Source organism: Alexandromys fortis, unplaced genomic scaffold (genome assembly GCF_014885135.2).
Source record: "Alexandromys fortis isolate MF-2015 unplaced genomic scaffold, M_Fortis_MF-2015_v1.1 scaffold_3, whole genome shotgun sequence".
Taxonomy (NCBI): domain Eukaryota; kingdom Metazoa; phylum Chordata; class Mammalia; order Rodentia; family Cricetidae; genus Alexandromys; species Alexandromys fortis.
The window spans coordinates 20,277,578-20,294,928 of NW_026067909.1; the positions used below are offsets into that span (position 1 = coordinate 20,277,578).

The 17,351-nt window shown below is 40.5% G+C and overlaps 1 long non-coding RNA gene across 1 annotated transcript in view; it reads right to left on the reverse strand.

Annotated features, from left to right (window-relative positions):
- Positions 1-8,718: 8,718 nt before the first annotated feature.
- Positions 8,719-17,351, reverse strand: part of LOC126498690 (uncharacterized) — a 28,277-nt gene continuing 19,644 nt past the window's right edge. Inside the window, exon 5 of the long non-coding RNA XR_007590874.1 lies at positions 8,719-8,828. This is a non-coding gene — a long non-coding RNA (uncharacterized lncRNA). The remainder of the gene's footprint in view (positions 8,829-17,351) is intronic.

The following is a 17,351-nucleotide window of genomic DNA, read 5'->3' on the forward strand; positions in this document are numbered from 1 at the left end:
ACCCCCAAGATCTCAATTTTCTCCCTGGCAATTTTGTCTACTTCCCATAGCCAAGAGGATAACTATATGATTTTCCTTGGGTTCACCTTCTTATTTAGCTTCTTTAGGTTCACCAGGTATACACTCCATGACCTTTATTTATGGTTAGAAACCAATTATGAGTGAGTACATCCCATGTTCATCTTTTTGGGTCTGGGTTACCTCGCTCAGGAATTATGGAATCTCTCTCTCTCTTACACACACACACACACACACACACATACACACACACAGAGACAGAAACATACAACATTCAAACAATAGTTTTTTAAAGATATGCAAATAGCAGGAGGACTTGAGTAGCAAAAGAGGTGGTTCCCTGAAAGATGAGAGAGATTAATGGGTAAAAAAAAAATATATATTATGTAAATGTATACATTTGGCAAAGAACAATATTTTTCTTTTATTGAACATAGTTTTTTCTCCCCTCCCTCTGCTCCTCCCAGCTCCTCCCCACCACCCCTCACATCTAGATCCACAACCTTTCCGTCTCCCATTATAAAGCAAAAGGGCTTCTACAGAATAATAAAATGAAATAAAAACACACCAGAATAGGACAAAACAAATGGGAGGAAAAGAGCCCGACGGAAAAAAAAATACAGATAAAGATACAGAGACTGACAAATTGACACACACAGGAAACCCATAAACACAAAAAGCTGGAAGCCATAATGTATACTCAAAGAGTCTATAGGGCAAAGAGAGATGGGGGAATAAAGTAAAAAATAAATAAAAATTTGAAGAGAGAGAGAGATCCCTGACACAACATTATATTGTCAGGAACCTCCAAGGAAGCAGCTGGGTTCGTTTTCCATTGCCTGTCTACTGCTGGGCATGCAGCCCACCCTTAAGAATAATTTGTTTCCCCAGCGAGACTCCCGTAGAGAAAACTAAATTTTCATTTCCAAGTGACTATTGGTTGGACTCAGGTTCTTAGGGCATGTGTCTACTTCTCCTTTTAGATCTAGGACCCCAATCCTTGCAGGCTAGTAGGGACCCTACTAGGGAAGGATTAGATGGAGATATTTCACTGAAGAGGGAGTGTCCCCTCTGCATACTATCTGTCTGTGGGCTTCTGTATTAGTTCCCATCTGATGCAGGGAGAAACTTCTGTGCTGATGGCTGAGAAAGGCACTGATCTATGGGTAGAAAAGGTCTCGTTTTATTGTTAGGTTCCTTTAGTAGAACAGTACTATTTGGTTTAACCTTAGGTCTTTGGGCTATCTAGTCTCAGGTTTCTTGATCACCAAAGCAGTAATGGCATGGGTCCCATCTCGAGGAGTGGACCTTAAGTAAAATCAGATATTGGTGGATTACTCCCACAAGCTTTGTGCCAACCTTTCACTAGCATATCCTGCAGACAGGATACAACTGTAGATCCAAGCATTTGTAGCTGGGTTGGTGTTTCCCTTTCTCTTTGGTCATGTACAGAGTGCCTTCCAGTACCAAGAACACTTATACCTTCAGACTGAAGTTCTGGGTAGGTACCAGCTTAACTTCTCCGTGTTCAGTGAGTTAGAGAAGTATTGTCTTCAGCACTGGGGTAGTGATATCAGTGTGCAGAGAACAACCAATAGCCTTGTCAATAGCCTGGATTCTTGAGAGTTCCCAGGAGACCCTTGTATCCAACAACTCAATTAGATGTAACCCATTCCCACTACGGGAAGCTTCATTTGGTGCAAGAGATGTCCATTTAGAGCTCTGTCTCTCTGTTTGGGAGTTTCATTTAGATAACCTTCATATATGTACATATTTTAGGAAGTTTCTGTACCAAGCTGAGGATGACACTTGGGACACTGGACTTGGAAAAGAGGGAGAGTGAAGATCTGTCTCTAGCTCACCTATGCGCTTAGCTGACCTACTTGTTTCTGTGGTAGCCTTGGCTGATGGAGTCCCGGGGAATGCCTGCTGGAGTTGGGGGCTGGAATAATGGGATTAGTGGGGAGACAGGCTGGAAGAAATCTGTGTAAACCCTTAGAGATGGGAGCAGGGAGAGGGGAGGCTGCAGCACATGGCCTGTTGCAGAGGCAGGGGAGAGACTGGGGAGCTGGATTTGGAGGCAAGGAGGAAAGGTGAAGATCTACTGTTAGCCTACCTCCACTTAATTGTTTTATTTTTATGTATTTTGTTTTTTATTATCTTAAACAATTTTTCAATGTAAATATATTTTGATCATGTTCTCCCCTCTCCCAAGTCCTTGGTCATAGTCACAAACATATATGTTTATTGTATAAAGAATTTTTAGAACAGTGATTAAAATATATTGAGAAGTCAATATTGTTATTACTGTTACTCTATTAGAAAATGAAATAAGATAAAAATGTTCTAATAATGAAATAAAAGTATTCTTGAGCCTTGGTATCTCAAGATAGTAAATACCAGTTGCTGAACTTTTCTTTCCACAGTCAACACCCTTTTATGGAGCAAGAAATCATTCTCGTCAAAGACCTTTTCGTCGATCCTTTCACCGTTGACTCACCATGGCAACATAAAGTTTATATATATTTATATATTTTCATGTTTTAATTGTATTTTAATATACTATAACCATGTGTGATAGCTTTGAAAATAATCTATCAGTGTTTTTAAGCTTTAATATAATCACAATCTATAAATAAAACATTTTATTGTGTGTAATATTATGCCTCTAAATCAAGCTAATTGAGTTTTTACATTTTAAGCTAAATTAGTAGGAAAATAGGGGCTGGGGCAAAGCAATTACCAATCTTCTTTTCAATACCTTGTTTTTAATACTTGCCTATTAAACTAGTCCCAGTAGTATGTAGTAATATGGCCTATGAACTTGCTTGGTGGAGAGTCATGGAGACTGAAACCCATTAGAAGTAGAGAGAGCTCAGATGTGTGAACGGCATGTCTATTAAGATTCTCCCCCACAGCTAGCCACTGGCAGCTCACACCCTTAATCCCGGTGCTCAGGGATATCTCTAGTCTGAGGCCAGCCTAGTCTAAAACGCAAGTTCCAAAACAGCAAGCCTTACACAGAGAAATCCTATCATAAACAACTAAAAAAAAAAAAATCCTCCCGCAGGGTCTGGGCAAATGGATCCATAGATAAGGAATTTGTGGTGTCAAACTGAAATATGGATCCCAAACTTTAAAGTTGGGGAGAGGGTGGCCCAAATACCATCCCAGTGTTTTGGAAGCAGAGACAAAGGATCCTCTGGACAAGGTAGCTAACTAGACTAGTCAGCAAAAGACCCTGCCTCAGTAAATAATGTGGAGAGCAATAAAGGAAGATACCGGGGCAGGGCGGTGATGGTGCACGCCTTTAATCCCAGCACTCGGGAGGCAGAGGTAGGTGGATCTCTGTGAGTTCGAGGCCAGCCTGGTCTACAAGAGCTAGTTCTAGGACAGGAACCAAAAAGCTATGGAGAAACCCAGTCTCGAAAATTAAAAAAAAAAAAAAAAAGGAAGATACTGGACATCAACCTCTGGTCTCCATAAGCATGTGCACACAGAGGTACATGCAAAGAGGAAGGAAGGAAGGAAGGAAGGAAGGAAGGAAGGAAGGAAGGAAGGAAGGAAGGAAGGAAGGAAGGAAGGAAGGAAGGAGAAAAAAGAAAAGGAAAAGAAAAGAAAAAAGAAGAAAAAATGAAAATAGAAGTTGCTCCTGAATCAAATCATTCTGTAATAGAAGTTCAGGTGCAGGTGGTAGGTTTTGAGTCTGTTACATGGTTATTCTGTCAGTCAGTCTGAGGCAATGCTAGCAACCTTCCTATTCTTTCATTCCAAGGATGAAGAACTGGGCTGGTTGCCCTGGACACTGAAAGTAGTGACCATGCCTTCCTGTTTTATCCAATAGTTCTTTTGTCAATATTGACATCATTCCAAACTTGGAATCCAAGCTAGCATTTGAGGAACTGCAGGTGTATGCTCTGTGGTGGGAATTCATGAACTATCACTTTATAATCTGGGAAAAGGGTACAAGGCAGAAGCTTTCCAAAGTCCACACTGTCCACTGCATGTTTGTCTCAAATCTGGGTTCACTTATACCTGGCAGGGGTTCAAGTGCACACTTTCTGCTTTGGCACTAATAGTATTTCTATTTGCATATCCAGTTAACTGAACTCTAGCAAAGGAAGCACTGTGAAGCTCCAGTAATCTCAGTCCTTTGTACAGATGGCAGTTTCATTGCTTTGCTCATATTATTGTTCCCCTCTCTCTTGCACTGGTCTCCTGCAGCTCAGCCCAGTGCTTCACTGTAACCGCTTCCATCAATCTGTCTAATCAGTCATCAATCTGATTGGAGGGGAAGGCCAGTTTAGGCACCCTCTCCACTGTTGCTTAGAGTCTTAGCTGGGATCATCCTTGTGGATTCTTGGGAAATTCCCTAGTGTCATTTTTCTCACTAGTCCTTTAATTGCTCCCTCAATCAAGATATCTCTTTCCTTTCTCTCCCTCACTGTCCTTTCCCCTCCTTGAGCTTCCCATTCCCCTCGTGTTCTCATCCACCCTCCCTTCTCCCCCCACTACTTCCAATTTTCTCAGGATATCTGGTCTGTTTCTCCTTTCCAGGTAGATCTAAGTATGTTTTTCTTAGGGTTCACCTTGTTACTTAGCTTATATAGGATCATAAACTATAGGCTCAATATCCTTTGCTTTATAGTTCATATCCACTTATGAGTGAACACATACCAAGTTTATCTATCTGGGTCTGGGTTACCTCACTCAGGATGGTTTTTTTTTTTTCCTAGTTCCATCCATTTGCATGCGAATTTCAAGATGTCACTGTTTTTTACCACTGACTAGTACTCCACTGTGTAAATGTACCACATTTTCTTTAGCCATTCTTTGGTTGAGGGGAATCTAGGTTGTTTCTAGGTTCTGGCTATTATGAATAATGCTGCTATGGACATAATGGAACAAATGTCCTTGTGGTATGAGCGTGAATCCTTTGGGTATATGCCCAAGAGTGGTATTGCTGGGTCTTGAGGTAGATTGACTTCTAATTTTCTAAGAAACTGCCATTCTGATTTCCAAAGTGGTGTACAAGTTTGCACTCCCCCCAGCAATGGAGGAGTGTTCCCCTTACTTTGTATCCTCTCCAGCATAAGCTATCATTGGTGTTTTGATTTTAGTCATTCTGACAGGTATAAAATGGTATCTCAGGGTTGTTTTGATTTGCATTTCCCTGATGGCTAATGATGTTGAACAATTCCTTAAGTGTCTTTCAGCCATTTGCAGTTGTTGAGAATTCTCTGTTTAGATCTGTTTCCCCCCCTTTTTTTTTGGATTGGATTATTTGGTAATCTGATGTCTAGTTTCTTAAATTCTTTATATATTTTGGAAATCAGTCCTCTGACTGATGTGGGGCAAGTGAAGATATTTATTTTCCCATTCTGTAGGCTGCCATTTTGTCTTAGTGACTGTGTCCTTTGATTTACTTCTCAGATTCAGGTCTCATTTCAGTGAGGTTTCTCTCAGTGTCTGTGCTACTGGTATTATATTTAGAAAGTGGTCTCCTCTGCCCATGCATTCAAGGCTACTTCCCACTTTCTATCAGGTTCAGTGTCTGGTTTAAGTTGAGGTCTTCAATCCAACTGGACTTGAGTTTTGTGAAGGGTGCTAAATATGGATTATTTTCTCTTCTTTGAAAATCAGGTAGAATTCTGTGATAAAACCCTGGGCTTTCTTTTTTTTTTTTTTTGTTAAGAAGACTTTTAGTTTCTGCTTATACTTCACTAGGAATTATGGGTTTATTTAAATTGTTTATCTGATCTTCACTTAATTTTGGTAACTGCTATCTATCAAGAAAATTTTCCATTTTTTTAGGTTATCCAATTTGGTCAAGTACAGGTTTTAAAAGTATATCCTTATGATTTTGTGGATTTCCTTGATGTCTGTTGTTATGTTCCACTTTTCATTTCTCATTTTGTTAATTTGGATATTCTCTTTCTTCCTTTTGGTTCGTTTGGATAAGGGTTTGTCTATCTTGGTGATTTTCTTAAAGAACTAACTCTTCGTTTCCTGATTCTTTTCCATTGTTCTGTTTCTACTTTGTTGATTTCAGCCCTCAGTTTGCTTATTCTTGCAATCTACTCCTCTTGGGTATGCTTACCTCTTTCCATCCTAGAGCACATCTGAAAAGATGTGCTGTTAAGTTGCTATTATGAGATCTCCAGTTTTTTTGTAGGCACTTAGTGCTATGAACTTTCACCTTCGTACTGCTTTCATTGTGTCCCATAAGTTTGGGACACAATGTATTCATTTTCATTGAATTCTAGAAAGTCATCTCTTTCTTATTTTTGTCTTGACTCATTTTTCATTCAGTAGAGAGTTGTTCATTTTCATGAGTTTATAAGCTTTCTGTTGTTTCTGTTGTTGTTCATAAACAGCTTTAATCTATGATTGGTAGTCTCATAGGATGCAAGGAGTTATTTCAATTTTATTTGTTCAAACTTGCTTTGTGTCTGAATATGTGGTCAATTTTATAGAAAGTTCTCTAAGGAGCAGAGAAGATATATTCTTTTGTGTTTGGATGAAAAGTTGAATATTTTGGGTCCATCTGTTTTACAACATCTGTCAGCCTCGGTATTTCTCTGGCTTACCTGTCCATTGATGAGAGCAGGGTATTGAGGCTCCCACTATCAGTGTGTAAATATGCGATTTAAGCTGTAGTAATATTTCTTTTGCAAAAGGGGGTTCTCTTGTGTTTAGAGCACAAATGTTAAGAACTGAAATTTCATCTTCGTGGATTTTTTCTTTGATGAGTATATAGTGTCCTTTCCTATCTTTTTTGATCAGTTTTGGTTTGAAGTCCATTTTGCTAAATAATAAAATGGCTGCACAAGCTTGCTTCTTAGGTTCATTTGCTTAGAATATCTTTTTTCCAACTTTTTACCCTGAAGTAATGTCTATCCTTGATGTTGAAGTGTGTTCCTTGGATGCAATAGAAGGATGAATCATGTTTTCATATCTATTCTGTTAGTCTGTTTCTTTTTATTGGGGGAATTGAGACCACTGATATTGAAAGATATCAATGATTATTGATTCTAAGAGATTGACCTGGTGCCCACATGGATCTTTCGCCCCTATGTTCTAATCTCTTTGGTGCATGAAGATACTCTGCCAGCTACCAAAGGAGAAATGTGGATACAAACCCAACCACAAAACCCTTAGCCAACAATATTTCCTGTCTGTCAGATATGCCACAGAACTTGTGGGAGTAGCCAAACTATGTCTGATTTAACTCAAGTCCCACTCCACAAGAGGGAGCCCATGTCCAACACTGCTTGGATAACCAGGAACCAGAAAATGTATAGTCCAGAGACCTAGGGTAAAACCAAACATGACTGGTCTTTTAAAGAAAGAAAGAAAGAAAGAAAGAAAGAAAGAAAGAAAGAAAGAAAGAAAGAAAGAAAGAAAGAAAGAAAGAAAGAAAGAAAATGAAATGATGTTCAGAGAGGCTGCCTCCAGTATCAGATAGGAGCAGATGCAGATCTACAGTCAGACATTATGTGCAGAGAGAGTATAAATTGGATATTTCCATCTGGTCCATCCCCTCAGAGCTCAGGGAATCCCGCAGGTGATAGGGAGGAAAGATTGTAGGAAGCAGAGGGGATGGAGGGCACCAGTAGAACACAGCCCACTGACTCAACTAAGCAGGGCTCCCATGGGCTCACAGACAGAAACAGCAAGCACAGGGTCTGCATGAGTCTGCACCAGGTCCTCTGTGTATACTGTGGCTGTCAGCTTTGTGCGTTGTGGGACTCCTAACTGTGGAAGTGGGTGTATCTCTGGCTCTTTTGCCTGCTCTTGGGACTCTTTTCCTCCTGTTAGGTTGCCTGGACCAGCTTGGGGGGCCTTTGCCTTGTCTTATTGTATTTTGTTTTCTTATGTTTGGTTGTTATCTCTTAAAGGCCTGCTCTGTTCTGATAGTAGACTGAGAAGGAGTGGAGTAGATCAGAGAAGGTGGGAGGTTGAGGAGGGAAGAAGGGAGGCATGGAGAGAGGGGAAACTGTGGTTAGTTAGGGTGTATTGTATGAGAGAAGAATCAATTTTCAATAAAAAAAAATAAAATAAAAATGAATTGAAAAAGAAGAAAAAAACTGTGATCTGTTATGGAGGTTGTATTTAAATCAGATGCAGACCTTAAATATCATTCATCATTAAGAAAACTATGTTCATCCTAAAGATACAACTCCTATGTTTAATTTTTTAGGACAAGATATAGAATGTCACTCCTTCCTACCTTCTCCATCTGCCCCGTTACTTAAGAATAACAAACCTGATCTGGAGAGCCAGCTCAGTGGTGAAAGCACTGACTGCTCTTGCAAAAGTCTGCAGTTCAAGTCCCAGCACCTGCATGGTGGCTCACAATCATCTCTAGCTCCAATCCCAAGGACTCTATTGCCTTCTTCTGGTCACGAGGGCACCAGGCATGCACATGATACACATGCATACATGCAGGCAAAATACCCATTTACATAAAATAATAAAATAAATTTTAAAAAAGAAAATTTTTGCCCCCAAGTTAAAAAAATTTAAAAACTTGGGTCTGTGGTAGGTCCTCTGTATACAAACTGTGGTTGTTTAGCTTGGGGTGTTTGTGGGAATCTTAACACTGGGAGAGGGGGTGCCTCTGACTCCTTTACCTATTCTTGGGACCCTTTTCCTTTTTCTGGGTTGAGTAACTCACGTGGTGGTGGTGGTGCACTCCTTTAATCCCAGCACTCCTGAAGCAGAGGCTTCAGGTCTTTGTGAGTTCAAGGCCAGCCTAGTTTACAGAATGAGTTCTGGGACAGCCAGGGCTGTTATGCAGAGAAATACTGTTTTGAGAAAGAAAAAAAAAAAAAAGAGAGGGTAGGCAGAGACAGGACTGGAGATACAGCTCAGCAGTTAAAAGCACCAGCAGTTAAAAGCTCTTCCAGAGGACACTGGTTCAATTCCCAGCATCCACATGGCAGTTCACAACTGACTATAATTCCAGAGATCTGGCACCCTCACACAGGCATACATACATGCAAAACACCAATGCACACGAACTAGAATAAACAAATTAGTTTTAAATGTTTTTTTAAAAGATGTTTTACCAAGTATTGCACCTTGTTACACTGTGTTTGGTTGGTATCACTGGGAAAGCTGCTCTTTTCTAAGGTAAAATGGAGGAACAGTGGATCTGGGGTGGGGAAGACTGGGAGGTGTGGAGGGAGGGAAGGCTGACGTCAGAATATATTGTATGAGGGAAGAATAAATTTTAAAAATGAGAAGAAAAATTATTAGAAAATTAGATTGTAGCTATCGTGACCCTTTTCTGTACAGAGCAAGATCATGGCTTTCAAAACCATGCAGTTCATCTTCCTCACTTGAGAATCAGAAGCATGTATGACGTTTAGAAGCTGTGGTTGCTTCAACGTGCTGCCTAAGGGTCCTGTTTGCTTTACCTTTTTAAGTAATGGAACTTATTTGGTATTTAATAGAGTGACTCTTTGTGCTTTTATTATCCTTTATTAGAAAGATCTTCCTTGTTTTTGACTTCATGGGGCATTCTAATAAAATGTATTTTCCGTTACTGGCTTTTCTGTTGTTTATGAATAGATTGTCGGTATAGTGTGAATGTCTGTGCTCCTGCCTCCAAAATTCCCTTGTCAAAACCTAACAGCCAATGAATAGGCTTCTGAGCTGGAAAACTGTCAGCAGGTAAAGCACATGCCACAAAAATGTGAAGACCTGAGTTTCGAACCCCAGAACTCATGTAAAAAATGAGTCTGTAACTGAGTATTCCTGGCAGCAAGGTAAGAAATGGAGATATGAGGATTCCCAGAAGCTGACAGGGCACTTAGCCTGGCATACAGCAGCACAAGAGAGGCCCCATCTCAAACAAGGTGGAAGATGAGGAACAACATCAATGTTGTCTTCTAACCTCCATAGATGGACCATGGCACATGTGTGTCTACACTCACACAGAAACACACACACACACACACACACACACGGGGTGGGGGGAGGAAGGGGAGGGAAAAGGGAGATGTGCTTTCTGCTCTGGAGCTCTTGCTCTCAGCTGGTGTTGCCTTCTGCTTTGTCAAATGGCCAGCTTACCCAGCTGTGCAAACACGGCTTTTGAGGGCCACTCTCTCTGAACTCTAAGACCTGGTTTTTGACCACTCTGCTGACACTCAGTGCTTTCCTCCACAACACTTATAGGAACTGCAATTAAATATTTGCAGAATTATTTCTTAATTGTGTTTAACATTTGTCTCCCTGCCAGACTCAAGGCAGATGTGTCTTTCAGGTTCACTGTTGTGTTCCTATTACACAACACAGAAAGTCTGTGATCTAAAAGTTTGCCAAATATTTGCTGAAAGAAACCCTAGACCATTATGCCAAATGGCAGTAACAAAATCCGATAATCCTGTCAGAGATGTTAAGATGGGGTCTTAGGTAAAACCCTAGGGGAAAGTATTTGGAGTGGGGGAGGGCTTGGGAAAGCATACTTTTGGCACAATGTACAAGCCAGTGAAGTAACAGGTGAGAGTTAAAGAGTCTGGGAAGTAAACTTATTTAGTGGTCATATTTAAAGTCTTGATTTTTATCCAAAGTGAACTCAGCAGGAATAAGAATGTGTAAAAATTTTAAACTGTGCAGTTGAACAAAAAATTCAAAATGTATATTTTCACAGATTACAAGTTAAAAGATGTAGTTGCAACCTGTGTTCCCTGATAATTTATTTTCTTTTAGTGCGGTCCTGTTTATGCTTCTGTAGGGCCAGAGTAAGAATGAGTCAGAGAGGGATAAAGGCAAATGCTCAGACACAGATTTCAAAGCAAACTGTGGTAATGTTAACCTGAGATGAATTAGTAAGGGCAGAAGGCAACAGAAAGCTTCAGAAGGTAGACCCCAGTGACTATTAGGTAGCTGACTCAGGGAGGAAAAGACGACGTTAACCAACATACTCACCAGACTCCAGGCAAAGACAAGAACTGGCAGCTCTTAGTGGGATAAAAACGGCTGTTACTTTCTTACTGTGTACTATGCACCAGGTGCTGTTCCGAGTGCCCTGTGTATAGGAACTCATAAGGCCCCAGAGTTAAGGGCTGTGATAAGAAGACTGAGACTCAAAGAAGTTAAGGGACTTACCTGTGATCACATAAATATTAAATTGTCACAGATGGAAGAGTGGATTTAAAAGGCTGGTTTTCAATAAATTCAGTGAATTTAATATAGAAACTAAGAAATCCCAAGATAAGATAAATATAAACTCTAGACTCTGGGCTTCTTAAAAGTGACACTTTTTCACTAAGTCCTCAGTTAAGTGTGGGACTTCACGAGCCCTTCCTTCCCTCATACACACTGGGATTTGGACTGATTTGGTCATGTGCAGGCCTTGGATATGCGGTCATGACTGCTACAAGTTCATTCTGGAAACAACCCCATCATTCTGACCAACAATATTTCAGCGTCAGATATCCACTCCCTCTAGTTCTTACCATCCATCCACGTATCTTCCATAATTTGAAAGAGTAGAGAAGGAACACAGGAGGACTTGGAGAAGGGAGAGAGAGGGGTGGAAAGGATGTAAATATGTGACTCCCATACAAAATTCTCCAAAACTAAAAAAAATGTGAATTTAAATGAAAGCATGGACAAAATATTAAAGGAAAAAGAAGTTTATGACTATATAGTGAAGGATATGCCCTGAAAGTAAATAAATGATCATACTGGCAACAAAAACATCTATCCAAGGACTGTAAAATCTGACCACTAAACCTCAAAACCTGAGTCTGAACCCAGGCACACACATGGTAGAGAGAACAGACTCTTGCAAGCTGTTTTCTGACTTCTACATGCACACCATGCATATGCACCTACACACACTGATATATAGATGATAGAGAGAGAGAGAGAGACAGAGACAGAGATCCATATTTCCTATGCTGTATAAAACAGCTTTGGGGTCCTAAAAACAATTTCCATTCAAAAGACCACAAAGGAGGGGATGAATATGATCATTATCCATATCAGTACAGTGACATACATAAACAAAAATACCATAATGAAACCTCCTCTTATATACACTTTATAAAAGTAAGAATAAGAAAAGAAAAGGAGGCCACGACAAAAAGCAAAAGCTATGGAGTCTCTCTTACACATTAACACTGTATAAGCTAGCTGGAGTCAACCATGCAGAGATACAGAATATAGCTAAGAAAGCTTACTGTAGAGAAGACAGCATAGAGCAGTAGAGATTTGACTTGGTCAGCCTTGGGCTAGTCATATTAGTACTGAATTGCTGGAGCCTAGTTAATATGAGGGACAGCTGGATCCACACATACCTCCTTGTGATATTCTATGCATGAAATCCTGAAAACTGTTATAAGGCAGATCAGAAATTTTACTTATTGCTATTCTAGAAAAAGTTACCATAAAGAGAAAAATCCTACATTTGTATCATTTATCTATTTTTCTCTTTTTTTATTTTTCTAAATACTGCATGAGTCTCAAAAGATCCTTGAGACCATGGAAAAGACCATTAGCTGCCTTTCGTGATACAGTTCACTCACAGAAAGCTCCCCTGGAGGAGAATGAGGAGAACAAGGAAATACTGGTACAAGGTGAAGAAAGAAATGATGGGCAAAGTGAGTCTTAAAAAAAGAGGAAAAATAAATAAAACGAGTAGCAGCAACCCTGCAAAACCTGAATGCTTTCCTTTAAATTATTCCTCTTGAGGAATAATTTAAGCTTGGGACAGCCTGCTTCGTACACATGTAATATATAAAAGGCCCCAAACTGCTTTTCTGCGTGACTCCCTCCCTTGCATCCTGACTCACCTGCATAGCTTCTGAGACCATTTTCCTTTTTATTAACCACAGTCCTGTGTTCCAGTGACACTAGAGAAAAAGCAATAGTGTGTATAGAGTTTTCATTTGCTTCCTTCTGCCCTTTTTCCAGACTCCTCACACAGGTCAGAGGTAGGGCAGCCACTGCACCAGAGTCTGTCACTTACAGGATGACCAACTGCCCCTGAGTTTTCTTGCACTGAGGGGTTTCCTGGAAGAGCTGACAGAGGGACAGATGTGGAATAACTGGGATGGTTGCTCAAGGCAATTTGTGATGGGAAAGGATTTCTAGGTATAGCAACCTCAAATGGCTGAAGATTCACTCCTGATATTTATACTTCCTGTGTTTCCTACTGTAAAATTCATATTATGAGTATAAAATTTCATAACTCATAGGCTTCTAAATGTATAAAAATTGCTTGCCTTATAGTTTTAGAACCTAGGAAGAGTTCCAAGATATGGCATGTTACAAAAGCAGGGGTTCAAGACTGTTTGCTAATTCTAGACTTAAAACAGTGGTTTCTATTTTTGCTGCAGATTTGGGTCACCTGAAGGAAATTTCCACAAACACTAATATCCAAGTGATGTAATAGGAGCGGAGAGGCTGTGTCCCCGGCACCCCGGCTGCCAGGTAGCTTATGCCCTGAAATAACAACACACAAACTGTATTCATTTAAACACTGCTTGGCCCATTAGCTTTAGCCCTTACTGGCTAATAAACTGTGTAGCACCAGTCTTACCGGGAAAGATTCAGCATGTCTGACCTGGCGGCTTGCTTCATCGTGTGTGTCTGCCTCAGAGAGCAGAGCTATCGCGTCTGCCCGGGAGAGGGGAGCATGGCGTCTCTGAGCTCACTTCCTCTTCCTCCCAGCATTCTGTTGTTTACTCCACCCACCTATGTTCTAACCTATCAGGGCAAGCAGTTTCTTTATTTAATTAACCAATGACCTTCCTCCATCATCCAAGCCTCACACAGACCACTTAATATAGAAACTGAAGGGGGAAGGACAGGTTTCAGGATTGTTTAAAGGCCCTCATGTATTATTAACATACACCAAGATTGAGAATTATTTTTCTTTCTTTGTTCTAACAGATTTCATGTGACACTTACATATATGTATATGATGTATTTTGATCATTCAACCCACACTGCTTCATGTGTCACCCCACTGCTCACTCTTGTCCCCTTCCTCTTTGCACCTAGTTCTCTTTTCATGTCTTTTCTGTTTGTCTGTTTATTATGCAATGGGTTTCATTAGGGTTGCACATAGGAGCTTGGGTACAGAGCTATTTACAGAACATGGGCCCTTTTCCAAGATTTTTAAGAGCAGGTGTAATATAATCAGTCTGGCTTTGTTCTTAATATGTCAAAAATACTCATGGACTACTTAACTGGCATGAAGAACCATCAATAAACTTTGAGGAGAAATGTCTATCCCCCTGGGAAATGACAGAGTGACGTGTTCACCCTGAGATGTTCCAGCTCTTGTCTTTCCCAGGCTGATCCCATCCTAACTTTGGAAACCTCATTGTTTTGCCCCTCCAGCTGAGCAACCCTTTGCTGGGTGGGGAGGTGTTGTTCAGGAGGCCATTATGTTCTCCCTGTTGATCAGATGATGCCACCCTAATTCAAGTACCTGCTACATGGCCCAACTGTCTAATCCTGTCTGCTCTTCCACGGTTGTGCTGAGAGTTCTCTCTATAGCAGGCCCCCTGGACAAGGAAGGGAGCCTTTACTCTACTAAAATGCAGACACTTTCATCACTGTCCGGCCATCTCACTGCAGTCCTCCCTTGGGCCTTTTCTAGTATGGTCACTCCTAAATGTTAGCAAAGATGCTCTTTGCGTTCATGGCTTAGATATGAGCACTAAAGTTGCATTTCACCACAACATCAAAAACATGTGGGATATAGGTAACTTTTGCGAGCCAAAGTAAGCCTCATAGTAAAGTGTTATCCTTCCCAGGGGAAACTCAGTTCTCACTCCATTGTCAGAAGCTGGAATCAGTTGAATAGTTACTCTTAGGGTGGTAGACATTGTTTTGGTTCCAACTCCAGTGATAAAGGTAGACTATCTTCAAAGGGGTGTTTTCCAATTGTTTGATAAACAAAAGTCTGAGCACCATGCCCACTATATAGAAGATAGGAATCCTGTATCTGGATTTTCATTATTTGAACTGTGTGAACTCACCAGAAAACAATATCTGTGTGGAAGGCAGATGGATATATTCTATAAGATATATAGCATAAATTCCTTGTTCAAATAACAGATTTTGCAATGAGGCATAAAGGAGAAACTTCTGTGCTCATTCCTGAGTAAGCTACTAAAAGACCTACGGCATATGAACATAGTATCTAACCTCAAAGCCAGCTAAGACTCATAGCAATAATGGATATGTAGCCTGAACTGGCCATCGCCTGTGACCAGATTGGTACTTAGCCCTGTTGTCACAGGTATCTGTCCTGCCTGGTTTCTGTCCTCCCACCAGGTTCCACAGCCATTTAGCCCCAAAGAAATCACAGAGAGGTCTAGATTAATGATAAACTGATTGGCCCATTAGCTCAGGCTTCTTATTAACTCTTATAACTTATATTAACCCATTATTCTTATCTATGTTAGCCACATGGCTCAGTACCTTTTTCAGCAGGGCAATCACATCTTCCTTCTTCTGTGGCTGGAACAAGACTGGGGAGGAATGGGCTTCCTCCTTCCCAGAATTCTCCTGTTCTCATTGACCCACCTCTACTTCCTATCTGGTTGTCCTGCCTATACTTCCTGCCTGGCTACTGGCCAGTCAGCATTTATTTAAAACATAATTGACAGAATACAGAATTGTCCCACACCATAGCCCAATTGCTTTCAGAGGGCTCCATCCAGCAACTGATGGAAACAGATGCAGACCTACAGGAGTTTATGGAATCCTATGGAAGAGGGGGAGAAACTATTATAGATGACAGAGGGGTCAAGGACACAACAAGAAAACCCACAGAATCAAATAACCTGGGCTCACTGGGGTATACAGAGAACTTGGGAGCCTGCATGGGACTAACCTAGGCAGAGTGCATATATGTTACTGTTGTGTAGCTTGAAATTCATTTTTGCACACTAACTAAAAAACAAAATTTTAAAGCATTAATGGTTAAAGGTAACAAAGACACAAAGACTTTGATATGGCATGTCCCTCTGTATGCTGTGAATATGTTTTACTACCATTGGCTAACAAAGAATCTGATTTGGTCAATACCCAGGCAGAATTGAATTAGGTGGGAAATCCCGCCTAGATAAAGCAAAGATAAAGGGAAAAAGAAGGCAGAGTCTGGGATATGATGGAGGAAGGGCATTGGTTAATTAAATAAAGAAACTGCTTGCCCTGATAGGTTAAAACATAGGTGGGAGGAGTAAACAGAACAGGATGCTGGGAGGAAGAGGAAGAGGAAGTGAGCTCAGACTCAACAGCTCTGCTCTGGAGCAGAGACGCCATGCTCAGCTCTCCCGGATAGACGCTCAGACCCAGGATGGATGTAGGCTAGAATCTTCCCAGTAAGCGCACCTTGGGGTGCTACATACCTTATTAGAAATGGGCTAGTCCAGGTGCGAGAGTTAACCGAGAAGAGGCTAGATATAATGAGCCAAGCAGTGTTTAAATGAATACAGTTTGTGTGTTGCTATTTCGGGCATAAGCTAGCCAGGCAGCCGGGGTGCTGGGAACGCAGCCCTGCTGCTCGTATTTCAACAGGGATACAATAGCAGATGCTAGAAAAGCAAGATGAGAGGTAACAAGACACAAGCCTCATGGTAAAATATAGAATAATAGAAACGTGGTAAAATATAGAACAATAGAAATGGGTTAATTTAAGTTGTAAAAACTAGTTAACAATAAACCTGAGCAAATAGGTCAAACAGTTTGTAATTAATATTAAGTCTCAGAGTAGTTATCTGGGAACTGGCAGATGGGAGAGAAACCTCCAGCTACAAGACTTGACATTACTGTTCACTGTAAGTGGTGTGATTGAAAAATATATTACTTCCTGGAACACTGGTAAGAGTGTACACACTGTAATCAATTACATAGAAGAGATATTGTTTCTAAGTATGTAGACAACGGTGTGACTAATCAAGCTCACTTGTGTACCCACCACCTCCCTTTTTATTTTGTAATGAGACTAAAATTTATTCTGTGAGCAATCTTGAACAGTACATCACCGCCAGTTCTGTGGTTGTCATGTGGTACAGGAGAACTCACAAACAGAAACATTGTTCCCTTCAGCCAACATCTCTCTGTTACCTCTCCACCATCATCATATTAGCCCTAAAATTATCTGCAACCATAATGTCTAACTTGAAAAAGAAATTACAAAGATCATTAAAATGAGAAACTATCGTGGGAAAACCAAAACATATGGTCAGTTGTGTTAATAAGAGAAAATAAGGAAACTCAGCCCCAAACATAAACACAAACATGTTTAAATGACACAAAATATGAGCCAGCAATCAATGACCCCAGAAAACAAAAAC